The 12,934-nt window shown below is 34.5% G+C and overlaps 1 protein-coding gene across 13 annotated transcripts in view; it reads right to left on the reverse strand.

Annotated features, from left to right (window-relative positions):
* The window catches only part of NOVA1 (NOVA alternative splicing regulator 1), a 181,742-nt gene that overhangs the window by 140,767 nt on the left and 28,041 nt on the right, over positions 1–12,934 (reverse strand). The window lies entirely within an intron of this gene.

The following is a 12,934-nucleotide window of genomic DNA, read 5'->3' on the forward strand; positions in this document are numbered from 1 at the left end:
TTAAACGTTTAAAATAGAAAGATACAGAAATATAAACATAATAGAAACATGAGAGATTCTGTATTAATGGAAATATACACATATTAAACACCACAGATCAATTATTGCCATTACTTCTTGTTATCTTGCAAACTTTAGTTCAATTTTGTAACTACAAATCTTGTTCAGCAACTCCTCAGGTCAAGGAGGGTACTGAAATACTTTATACTTGCTGCTAAATTTGGAAAGTTCTTATATGAAATTAAAAAAATCTACATAGAAAATATGGATTAGTTTGGAATGACATGAAGACAAGCAGCTTTGGATGGAAGAGGCATAGAAAAGAGGGCTGCTCTACACAGTCATCTGCATCTTCTTCCTCACCCTGAAGAGATATTCAGAAACTATATTGCAAAGGTTTACTATAGAAGTTCTGCTGTATCTGAGACCTTGATCACCTAGGCTGTGAGGAAGTGCAGCTCTTCCTTGGAGTAGGAACACCCTACAAAGGGACCTGGACAGGCTGGATTGCTGGACAAAGGCCAGCGGGATCAAGTTCAAACAAGAGCAAGTGCTGGGTCCTATACTTTGTTCACAACAACTCTAACAGTGCTACAGGCTTGGGGCAGTGGCTGAAAGACTGTGTGGAAGAAATAGACCTGGGGGTGTTGGTCAGTGCTTGGCTGAACATGAGCCAGCAGTGTGCCCAAGGCAGCCAATGGCATCCAGGCTTGTAACAGAAACAGTGCTGCCAGCAGGAGCAAGGAAGTGATGGGCCCCATGTACTCAGTTCTGATGAGGCTGCACCTTGTGTACTGTGTTGTTTTGGACCCTTCACTACAAGAAAGACATTGAGGCCCTGGAGTATGTCCAGGAGAAGGGAAACAAAGCTGGCAAGGGATCTGGAACACAAGCCTTATAAGAAGTGGCTATGCGAAATGGAATTGTTTAGTTTTGAGAAGAGGAGGGTCAGGGGGACCTCATGGCTCTCTACGACTATCTGAAAGGAAGTTGTGGTGAGGTGAAGGTCAGCTTCTTCTCCCAGATAACTAGCAACAGGACTAAAGGGAATGGCATCAAGTTGTGCCAGGGGAGGTTCAGGTTGGATATATGGAAAAACTTCTCTGAAAGAGTGGCCAGGCACTGGAGCAGGCTGTCAAGGGAGGTGGTGAAGTCACTGTCCCTGAAAATGTTCAAGAAACATTTGTATGTTGTAGATAAAGGATATGGTTTGGGGGGAAATACTGGTGGTAGGTGGATGGCTGGACTAGATAATCTTGGTGATTCTAGAATTCCATCCATCAATCACCTAATAAAACAGTAAGACTTACTGAATGTAATTACCAATAGACTAAAACATAACATTTTTATTGCCGGAAGGACTTTTCTTCTTAATTCTCTGCCTATAAAAGGAAACAAATGGTTTTCCTATTCTAAGCAGTTTAACAGTTTAGCAGTTTTGAAAGTCTCCACTGGGACCCTCTTAACGGCTGTGCACCTATAGCCCATTCACTTTATAAGTGTGCAGCATTTGCTGCAAAAGATCAAAATTTTTAACCTAATTTTTCAAGTCATGAGACTACAATATAGCAAGAGGATGTTGCTGCTAGCTTGGCTACAGCTTAGTCTGCAAAACTGATGTTCAGACTATAGTAACACGCATATATCAAAACTAAGATCTTGAAAGTTAACACTCACTGCTTTGTTTTTTTGTAAGCCAGTTTTTGGATTGGAAACACTCATGCAAGAGCTGTATCTTCATAGCCAAGTAAAATTATCTGTTACAGTATTATTAACAAATAATCTACTGGTTTTGTAATTACAAAAAACTAGTTTTAGTAGCATTACGGGATGCTGTTTCAAGTCAACAAACTGGGATCAAAATTACACATAAAAATACATTAACTCATGTTTTTGCAAAAACATAATGAATAGACATATTTTTAGACCACAAAGGAATTTTGAATGAAAATATATAGAATTTAGTGATTCTTGATCTCTTTTCATATATAAACACATGAAAGGTTCTCATAGTCAAACAGGAATGTGTTGTAAATGAAGATGTGCAAATTTGGTTAATATTAATGAAAACAAAAAGTATCAATCAGATAAATATGGAAAATTTAAAATCATGCATCTTAGAAAACAAGGTGAGCTAAATCATATTAAAGTATTTCAAACGGCGCTTATGTGCAAAAAGAATTTAAATAAAACTAACACAAATGCATGTAATATTAAAAAAAAAAATCAATATTTATAACTTCAGGCCTTTCTTGTACACAAGAAAACAAGAATTTCCTTAAGTGAGTGGTTCCCTTGTAAAGAACGCCATAAACCACTTAGATGATTGATTTTTTCATCTGAATTCTTTTTGCTCCTTTGCTAATATTCGAATATTAAAATACTCTGTGAAAGGGAAGAAGGTACAATAGAAAATAAAAAATTTCAGTGCCTGAAATTCTTGTCATTTAAGGCCCTTTTTAACAATGTCTTATGAATTATCATAAATTAACCTCTGTTCTTAGGTCAGCTGAATAGTTTTCAGAAATGAGCTAAAAATAAGTCAGTTTTAAAAAGTAGGGTTGCCAGTTCTTTCATGGTCCCAGAAAACGAAGAGGAAGTTGGCAGGATCAGCTCAGCTCCACTGTGTTCCTGAAAAATATAAAATAGCAGTCTCCACTGGATCATTGGGTCCATGGCACTCTTGTACTACTTATGAAAAAGATTCTGGTGAAGACTGTAATGGTGCTTTAACACGGAATAAGATACATTTGTCAGTAGGTGCAAACTTTACATCTGAAGTTTTAATGCTGTAAGTATACATTACTGAGGGTAAAAACATACTAGGACCTCACCTTTGAATAGTATTATTACAGAGAAGAAAAATTAAAATGAATTTTAATAAAATTAAAAAGTGAAGACTGCATATACCTGATTTATTCCTTTTTTTTTTTTTTTTTTTATTTTCCAAAGCTGACATTTTAAGTTGATATCTCACATACAAACTCGCAAGATCTAATTTAAACTATGGTTGAGATGCTCCAGGAGGTTCATAAAAGCTCACAACGCAATCAGATGTTTAATTACTTTGGAAGAAACAAATATAAGCTTAATAAAAATATACAGCTTTAGCATCTTTTTTATTAGTAATTGGATGTGTTAATTGAACCAGGACTTTTGAAACATCTATGGAAAACTTGGAGGTTACATCTGGAAGTTCTGCAAAAAAAGCCTTCTGGAATCTAACTGAAACTGTACCTGTTACACATGTTAAAAGAATTTGCCAAACCAGTCGAGCTTGGAAAAAGGGTTCTATAGCAACAAAAAATGTACAATACTTATTGCTCTGTACCTGCTCCTGTACAGAGAAGTACGATGATACAATAAACTTGGTACTTAACAAGCATTTTCTATAGGTCCACTTGTTTCTCCCTCTAGCTTTATGATCTAAAAAAATTACCATAAGTAATTAAAATCTCTAAAACCAGATAGCTATTACTAGACAGCGATAAAAAATTTTGAACAGAGTTTGCCTGCATACTTTACTGCTCAATAAGACATGTATAAGATTATATTGTTAACAAACTTAAGTGCAAAATAAACTTTAAACCTTGTCTACAACGTTGCCTTCAATCAAAAATGAAAAGCAAGTCTACATACCAAGTAGGTATGTTTTTTTTTAAGGTTGTTTTTTTTTCCCCTTTAATACAGATAATGAATTTCATATTGAAAAATCCCTCAATTTTCAAATAAACCTCCTCAATTTCCATAGCAGCACTAGAAGAGTTACATACAATTGGTTGGTTTAAGATTAGATTTTACTCCTGCAAGAAAACATGCTAGACTTCAATTCCATCTACTCAGAAGAAAAACAGGTGCTAAACCAACATGTCTCATTAGTGAACCAATACAGACATCATGAATTTCTAAATAAGCAAAATAATTTCTACAAGGTGCATATTCTTTCTACAGTTCTTTTTTCAGTATGTCATGGGAATGCAAACAGGTAGATAAAAGAAAAGTTAATTAGAGGCTGTAAGTCTAATTCCCAAAAGACCGTGCAAATTCTTGTCTACCAACTGTAAACAGATGCTATAGCACAATAAAAAGTTGCATTGCGTATAAGAGCCTCTTCACTTATATTCATGAAGATGACTCAAAGTTAAAAGTAAAATAAATAGAGAACTTAATGCATCCTCAACATAACAGAAAAACTAACCTTAATTTCGAAACATTTAATAATTTGATGATCTGTCTGTATGCCAATACACGGAGCACGGAGAATAAGGAAGAAGAGTTGCAGGCATGTACATGACTGCAGGGCTACAATGTCATTGGCATCACTGAAATGTGGTGGAATGGCTCTCACAACTGGAATGTAGGAATGGATGGGTATAAACTCTTTAGGAAAGACAGGCAGAGGAAAAGAGGGGGAGGGGGTGGCTGCCCTCTACATCAATGAACAGATGAAGTCCATGGAGCTCCACCTGGGGATAGATGAGGATATGACAGAGAGCTTACAGGTTAGGGTTAAAGGGAAGGCAGGAGAAGGAGACATCATAGATGGATCAACAAAGAGCTTCTGGACTTACTGAAGCGCAAAAAGAAAGTCTATAGGGAGCAGAAGCAGGTTACCCGGGAGGACTACAAAGAAGTTGTCCAAGCAGGCAGGGATCCCATCAGGAAAGCTAAAATTCAGACAGAATTTAATCTAGCTAGGGACATGAAGAGTAACAAGAAAAAATTCTACAGGTATATCAGAGATTAAAAGAAGGTCAGAGAGAATGTGGGTCTTCTATGGCAGGAAACTGGAAACCTGGTCATGAGGGATACGGAGAAAGCTGAGGTGCTCAGTGACTTCTTTGTCTCAATATTCACCAGCAAGGGCTCTAGCCACACAGCCAAACCTGCAGAAAGCAAAGGTAAGAACTTGGAGAAGGAAAAACTACATGCTCTAAGTAAAGATTGGGTTCAAGGTCATCTAAAGAACTTGAAGGTACACGAGTCCATGGGAACCAACAAGATCCATCCATGGGTTCTGAGGGAACAGGCAGATGAAGTTGCCAAGCCACTACCCATCGTATTTGAAAGGTCACGTCAGTCTGGTGAAGTTCCCACTGAAAGGGGGAAACATAACCCCCATTTTCAAGGCAAGAAAGAACAGAGGATCCAAGGAACGACAGACCAGCCAATCTCAACTCTGTGTCTGGCAAGATCATGGAGCCAATCCTCCTGAAGGCCCTACTAAGGCACATCAAAAATAAAGACAAGGTGATGGGTGGTAACCAACATTGCTTCACCAAAGGCAAGTCATGTCTGACAAACCTGATGGCCTTTTATGATGGAGTTACAGTGTCAATGGATAAAGGAAGAGCAACTGATTACATCTACCCGGACTAGTGCAAAGCATTTGACACTGTCCTGTACAACATCCTGGTCACAAAATGGATTTGATGGATGGACACGAGCTGGTAATGTGCACCTGCAGCCCAGAAAGCCAAACATATCCTACATTGCATCAAGAGAAGAGTGACCAGCAGGTCAAGAGAGATTCTTGTGAGACTCCATCTGGAATACTGGGCCCAAACTATTTCCAGCTACTGTCAAGGAGATCCACCTCCTTCTTCATTCTGTCATCTAAGTAACAAAGTTCTCACCAACCTTGTGGTTGTAAGTGGCCCTGCTTGACCAGGACTGTTGGACAATGTGACCTCCCAACCTCAACTACTGTGTGATGCTGTGACACCATGAAAAAGACTCTACATCAAACTCTGTAGTAGGTATTAAAATATAACAAATTAAGCCTAACAGAAATGCTTACTATCTAAGCTGACAAATTAAGTGCCTCCATCCAACTGAGTTTGAATTTGTCAGAAGTATTTCTTCTTACAAGTAATGCTTAGAACTAGCAAGACACGTAACTCAAAACACACACAAAACAAAGACTGCATTGAAGAAGGCAAGTGAAATATTTCAGCTAGTCCACAGAAACTTAATATCTTAATATTTGTTTTTGTTTGTTTTTGTGGAGAAAAAAAAATCTAAAAATATTTAAGGATGCACAAAATTTAAACTAAGATAGGAAGACCAACAAATTGGTGAAGTAAACATGAAAAGTCTTACACAAAACAAGTATAAACTAAATACACTTTAATTTACACGACTTAAAGTGTGGTCTTTATTTGTGCAATTACTTTAATTGAAGTGGAAGAGCAACTTTCAGATACAATTTCACTCAAAAAAAATTCCTTCTATTTAACTGTGCTAATTCAGGATTTTTTAAAAAACTAAAATTGAATGGACCTCTCACATATTTTCCTTGGTATGGGGGGGATGATATTAAAACTGTGTATTAGATGTATATTAAAAATTGGCAAGAAAGGAGCTTTATTATTTTTAAAAGTTTATGCAATACACTTTGACAGAGATCTAGCATTAATAACAAAGTTCTACAATGCCTTTGTCAAAGAAATAGAAGTACTTGTAATGCAACCCAGATGCATCCCATAGTGGTCAAAACACACTTCCATAGGGTCACAGGATACCCTGAGATGGAAGGGACCACAAGGATCACCGAGTCCAACTTCCTAGTCCCATACAGCTCATTTAGCCTCAATAGTTGGCATCGGCAAACAAAATAAGCATCTTTTCCTTGTCCTCCTCTTCAACACACATCTGACAGGTTTGTTTTTTTTTTTTTTTTTTCCAATTTTGAAATGAAAGAAAAAGAATCTAATCAGAGTTCTATACATTTAATTTGCATCAAGTTTCAAAATAACTTAAAGAATCCTGCATTTTATAATCTCTGCAGAGACTTAAGTTGTGTCAAAAATACACTAAACTGTATATTCTTTTTGCTTAGGGGATATTATCTTGAGAATTTCTGTTACCTTAACTCAGACTTACCAGAGTATCAGATTGTATGGATTCTGCTGAAGCAGCAAAATATACTCACTTTGTGAGTATAAAAAAAAAAAAGTATTTTTTTTTTAAGTCTTTTTTTCTGATTACTGCGTAAAGCTAAAAATAAATTATTTAGAAGGCAGATGGTCAAAGTACAATAGCGTTAGACTAGATGCCTAAACAGGCCTTTGGCAAATGAGACCTTAAAATTAAGAAAATTCTAAGTGAAAAATATAGGCTTTATTTGTCAATTCTCCCTATCATGTGTATTGAAAAAAGACCACCACCACAAATAAGTGGGGGTGGGTGATTAGGTGCAACAACTAACTAGACAAACACTACATGCCTCCCAGAAATTCCTGTCTCTCAGAAGTACTCTAAACTGCCTCTTTTTCTGGATAGAAAAATGTAGAAATCCACGAAAAAAAAAAAAAGCCGATGAGGCAGCTCTTCATCTGTGACAAAAAAAACCAAAAACACCACAAGTATGTCTTTTTATCACATTAGAAAATTATACAGTAGTGTAGTACTACAAACATTTTGGAAAAAAACTAACAAAAGTAAATTGAAAAGAACTCCAATATAAATGCAAATAACATTATTTTAGGATAATTTCTTAAATGTTCATTATGACTTCGGGCTCACTGCCTGAAATGAAATTACTGTGCAACAGATTATTTTTCCTCTTCTGCATTAGTGGTAAGGCAAGGAGGGAGAACAAGCTATATAAGATGAGGAAGACATTGTTTTTAATTACAAAATATAAGCAAGAAGAATAAATTCATTGTAGTTTTAACCACAAGACGACAAATACATATTATCACAATTAAAATGAGAAAATTGAATAATTTTTCAATGCTTATAAGCTGTTGTTGTTTTTATGTTCTTAGTTTTATTAACAGGTGTACACAAGACTCTGGTTTGTGTTTAACATAACTTATCACATTTAGGAACTTGCAAATATCAAATGAACTGGATCACCATACTACTTAATTCTACAAAGTATAGCCACAAAAAAAAAGGTTAAAACAACAGTAACAAAAAAATTTATCGTGACTGATAAATGACTGAAATGTTCACAGCTCTTAACCTGTAAATCAAATGTGTTGGTAACAGTTGAAGCCTATCACACAGGCAATATAAGAAATAAATCTAGCTGTATAACCAGCTACAGTTGCTTTCAACACTTACAGGAGGCATTTCCAGTTGCTAGGTATTATGTAGCATATAAAGTTACATGTAAACATCCTCACAGAGATCGTATACAGAACTTGCCGTAACATTCAAGAAGAGTAAGAGCATTATACAGGGTACTGTATTCAGAAAATTCAATAGTTAAAGAAGTTTCACATCTCTAGAAAAAAAAATGCATCAAAAATCAGTCACAAGTGCTCAAAAGAAACCATTAGATAAAAGAGCGTTCCAGACAATTTCATCTCTTCTATTGCTGACCATCCTTTGTCCACTTCATACCTGAGGTTGTAACACAGATACAAACCTGTCACCGCAATTAAATAAAAATTAATTTTGACTGAAAATTGATACAGATTTCCTTCAATTCACCTTAATAATTTCTGAAATTATTTAGAATTTACTTGTTTCTCTCTATACTATTTTGGTTTCCCTATCTAGTCAAAATACAACTTAGACCATTCACATACACAAGACCTAACACCTGTAATGTTATTTCTTCATTTTTCAGTACACTTTCTAGGATTTGAAAATTGTAAGAATAAGTTTTACTTCACTACTTCCTCAATTTCAAAGAAACTCCAACATTATTTTCTAATGATATGTATCACAACTTGGATGATGTTTTCCTATAACCTATGATAGAAACAGCAAGAAGGCTTATAAAGTTCATATAAACCATAATTGGTCACATCCTCATATTATTCAGCCTCAATACATTTATCTTGTTTGAACTCTGCAAATGGAAGCATCAAATCCATAAAAATACAACAGATGTGCTTGAGCTCCTAGACCAACTATCAACTCAGATGTATTTCAGCCTCACTTAATGGTTGGACCAGATTCTCACTAAAACTAGGCCATTTTACACCTTCCATGAAACAAATGCTCTCAAAGAAAGGCCAAATGGGACAATGACCAACTCAATCAGGCTTCCTTATGTATGTAATCAAGTAACTACCACTCCAGAATGTTTTATGACTTGTACATTTCATGTTTAGCTCCTCAGATCCTCAGAAGCAAGCATACTGTTTGTTCCCTTAACAAACACAGTGCTTTACCATAACATAGAGTTCCAGGAGCAACACAGGACATCAAGTAAGGATCTACTTCAACCCTGTTGGTTAAGATTTCTGAATACGTTTAGTTAATTGAAGAAAACCTCTTTACTTTTCTGAAGCAAGCATCTAACCAATACACTAAAACACAGACATTAAAATATACTCTTCTCGAAGCCATTAATCAGCACCTATGACCTACCTAATTTGATAACTGCACTTAGATTTACCACTATATGAAAGCAATAACAAAAACACTACATAAGATCATGATTTCTCATGTGCTGAATTTACATTTCATTGTACTACATGTAGTTGACAGTGCTACAATGAATATAAACATGATAAACTCTATAAAATCAAGTAAAACTTCATGAATTTTCATTGTCTAGTATCAATATAAACCCAGAATCACTGAAGTTTAATAATTAAGTTGAGTAAGAAGTCAAATCTCTTTATACAAAAACAGAGTGCACACTCCTATCACAGACTGAGAGCAATCAACAATACCATACATATTGTATCGATATCACTTTCACTTGCTGGGTAAGTAACTTACCTGGATGATGCAATGACAAAGGAAGAAAAGTGGTTCAAATGTAAACAGAAAGCTGTTTTCAAGAAAGAGGGAGAAAGAAATAACTTACCTGAAATTAGAAAAGTACAGAAATGCAGATTCAAAGGAATCCTTGTGCGGGTCTAATTTAAAAACAAAACAAACAAAACCTCCCACACTCAGCTGCTTTTATAAATCCATTTTCATTAATTATTTCCTATTGAACATCATACAGTTATTGCAGAAGCAAACTAGTTTACACTCGACTAGGTAACTCCATAACTCCATAAAAGGAAATAATGAAAAACTAATTATATTTTCAATAAAGACATCTTTTAAAGCATAAAGACCAGTAAAACTTAGAAAAAAAGCATTTTAGTGAGACTGTAGCTATTGAGCAGTCAGATATGTGCATTCAAAATTAGGATTCTCACTATCAAGAGTGCTGGTATGAAGCAATCAGAATGTAGTTGGTTTTCCTGTTTTGCTTACTACTATCTCCTTATGACTTTACAGAGAAATGTTAAAATATTTATTGATTTTATATATATATATATATATATAAACGCTCATGTAAATATCTCTACAGTTAAGCCAAATACCTGTCTTAATTACATTAAGGAAATCCATTACATTTCATTAAAACATTGAAAAAGTAGATTTCAATAATTTTCACAAGTATATTAAAAATATAAAGTCAGTAATAATAAAAAAGTGCAAAATATAGCACCTTTTCATTTTATTACAGAAAAAAACATTCCAACTATTGCTATGATATATACCTTTAACTGCTTGTTTTCAAATAACAATGTCCTTAATTAAAAACTGTTTCCTTTGTTTGTAATTCATTACATGAAAGTGAAGATAAATTTACTTTTCTATTACTACTCCAAATCAGAAGATCAGTCATAGAAGTTTATGAGCTAGATCACCAACACTTCATTTGTTCAGTACTTTTATCTAATGCTTTGTAAATAAATTGCAAATTCACCTAAGCTACAAATTTGAAGGTTGTCTAATATATTTGATCAAGAGAGGTATTATACGAACTTCCATAGCTTTACACCTTCATCTTCTTATTTACAATAGATTAAGTTGCTTAACTCAAACAAGTGTAGAATAACTAACTAAATAAATAAATAAAATTCAGAGAAATCCAATTAGCAAAAAATGTCTTAGGTGATACTTAACCACAAAGAGGGTTTCCAGGAAAGAAATAAAAAGATGGGTAGTTCTCAGGGAAGGAGGCAGCATCAAACTGTGCCATTTAGGGTTCAAGAGGATTAGAGATACAGGCATAACAAAGAGCAAAAGGGCAACTTAACTGTCTCATAACCAGATTAAGCAGCTTTTGCATAGGAGAATATTCAGACCTAGTTTTACCATAATAAAGGGAAAAGCTACTGCTTTTTCTCCTTACATGTATATCAGTTATTTACTATGAAAAATCATTCACTGTATCTAACTCCTACTTTTTCAGTAAAATAAAAAACTATCAAGCAAATACGCTTTGCCTACAGAAAACAAAATTATCTATAAAGCATAAAAGCTCCCAATGTCTTTTTTTTTTTTTTAATTATTCCACTGCTTGTAAAATATGCTCAGACTTATGGAAAAAAAAGTGATGATGACAAAAAAAACCCCACAACATTTCCACAGAACAACAGATGTTATTTCAAGTGCTTAAATCAGTAAAGATATTTAGCCAGGAGCTCATTAGAATATTAAAGCAAGGCTGTTATAACTGATCACAGTAGAATTAATAATCAGCAACAATAGGAACAGCCTGTAGGTTATAAATCCTGCTCAAGGTCCCACTTTACAAATATATGCATATAATGTATCACCGGGTAAGCTGTAAAACTTTCTTAAAATTCAGAAACATATTCTTAGTTCTATGTAAGACAAATCTAAACAGCTTTTTTGTCAAAGTTTATATGCTATTTTCTGAGCCACTGCTGCTCAGGATTAAACTTAACAGCATAGCACTACGTACTTACTGTCTCTCTCATTTGTCTTTCTACTAAGCTATATAAAAAAAATAATAATAATCCTGCAAAAATAAAAACACTTTCTCTTTAAAATCAGGTTCGTGCCTCCCACTGAAATAGAATATGGAAGAAGAAAAGCAAGAGCAAAACAAGTCATGGGAAAATGTGTCTAAGGCAGGGGGAAGGAGAAGAGAGTTGATGGAAATGTGAGGGACAAAGGGGGAGGGATCCTTCTTCTTTCAAAGTCTGATTTGACACCACAAGACCTCCTTTCCATAAATGTTTAGCATTTACCATTTAACCATGTTAATGAGAGCCATAGTTTGAATGTAGTTTGTGCTACATAATACTAAATACTAAGTACTTGAAAAAATGATTTTGTAAAGTTCCAACATCACACTCAAAATTAACAGATCTGAGTTCCGTTGTGCCTTACTTCTCTACCTATCAAATGATGATATTTATGCTTCAACCCCACAGAGTCATTCAAATTGTGTATGCAGCTCAAACAAGGACTATAAGGAAATATATACATAAAGACTATAAGGAAATTAGCAATTCTGTCTTAAAAGAGAAAATAACATGAGGTAACATAGAGCAACTAATTTATTCAGCTGCTCACTGATTAAACAATGTATCTTGAATCAGAGGTCAACAGATGAGCAGAATCATTTTCAATGAGAATGTTCTAAAATTCTGTCTTTGTAACACTAAATGATAATCCACCCAATGGATTTTTGTGAAAGGAGGGTTGCACAAAATTATTATAGACATCTCCTAGTTTCAAATCTACAGTTATGCAACTTTCCCAATTTTTCTATTATATTTGCATCTTTCCCTCATATAGAAACAAATATAACAGTAAGATTCTATGCATGTCCAGAAGACAAAGACACAGATAGGAACTCAGGTTATTCAATAACTGTCTGCTTTTAATAAACAATCTTAAGTTCCTCTGATTCTTTTTTAAGAAGAGAAAATTTATTTTAACTCAATTTATTAAAATCACTTCATAAATCTTTGCTACTTATCTTAAAATAATAACCTTTTTACTACTAAATTCCAAGCTCATTCCTGTGCCTCTTAAGAAACCTACACTACAGTAAATATCCTGAGTATATTTTATAAAAGTATCTGCCACTGAATGTTGTATCACATACTGCTTCCTGTTAAGATTAAAAAAAACAATTGTTACTAAATGTGTCGTTTGTATGGTATGAGGCAGACTTCATTCATGACAATTTAAATCTAAACCC

This window comes from Gallus gallus, chromosome 5 (assembly GCF_016699485.2).
Source record: "Gallus gallus isolate bGalGal1 chromosome 5, bGalGal1.mat.broiler.GRCg7b, whole genome shotgun sequence".
Lineage (NCBI taxonomy): Eukaryota > Metazoa > Chordata > Aves > Galliformes > Phasianidae > Gallus > Gallus gallus.